Genomic DNA, 1,047 nt, shown 5'->3' with positions numbered 1-1,047 from the left:
CGCTGGTACGCCGCTTGCGCAGGGCTACACTGCTGGGCTACGCCGCTTGCGGAGGGCTACGCCGCTTGCGCCGGGGTCCGGCGCTGGCTCCGGTGGTTGCGCAGTGCTACGGCGCATGCGCCGGACTCCGGCTCTTGCACCGGGCTACGGTGCATGCGCAAGACTACGGCGCTGGGCTACGCCCTTTCCGCAGGGTCACGCCGTTTGCGCAGTGCTACGGCGCATGCGCAGGACTCCCGCGCTTGTACTGGGCTACGGCGCATGCGCAAGACTACGGTGCTGGGCTACGCTGTTTGCGCAGAGCTACGTCGCATGCGTAGGGTGAGGCCAGAGCAGGGTCCTGCAGGGGATCACAGGGATGGAGCCCCTCTGCCGTGAAGGCAGCGTGAGGGAGCTGGAGCTGCTCAGCCTGGAGAAGAGAAGGAACCAGGGAGCAGAACCCCTGTTCTAACTTGGAACACCTTCCAGCACCTAAAGGGGTACGGAAGAGCTGGAGAGGGACTTTTTACAGGCACATGCAGTTGTAGGACAAGGAGGAATGACTTGAAACTGACAAAGGAACGTTTGAAATTGGATATTGGGGAGAAATTCTTCACTGTGAGGGTGGTGAGGCTCTGGAAGATGTTGCTCAGAGAAGTCTGACCTTGGTCCCTGGTGTTCTTGCCTTCTTCTGGCCATCAGTGGTGGCTGGGAGCTGGGATTAACTTCTTAAAATAATGGGAAAAACTTGAATCTATGAATTTGATGCATATTGAATATTGGCCTCTCAAGTATTTTTTTTTTTAATAATAATATGTAGAGCCTCTTTGTCTGGTATTGACTTCCATACTTCCATTCCTGGGACATCCACCCCACAGGAGGTGGCCCTTTGTCAAAGACCTGGCATTTTAGGGTCAGGTGTTCTTAGGAGTGTAAGATCAGACTTTATTCACTGCAGACTGCTCAGACCTTGCTGGGAGGTGGCAAGAGGTCAGACAAGAGCATCAGAATGATCCCCTCTGGCCTATTTGTCTTTCTGTCCCAGCAGTGATTATCTTCTCTCTAAGC

Source organism: Geospiza fortis, unplaced genomic scaffold (genome assembly GCF_000277835.1).
Source record: "Geospiza fortis unplaced genomic scaffold, GeoFor_1.0 scaffold275, whole genome shotgun sequence".
In the NCBI taxonomy this organism is placed as follows: Eukaryota; Metazoa; Chordata; class Aves; order Passeriformes; family Thraupidae; genus Geospiza; species Geospiza fortis.
Note: the sequence above shows the minus strand (reverse complement) of the source record.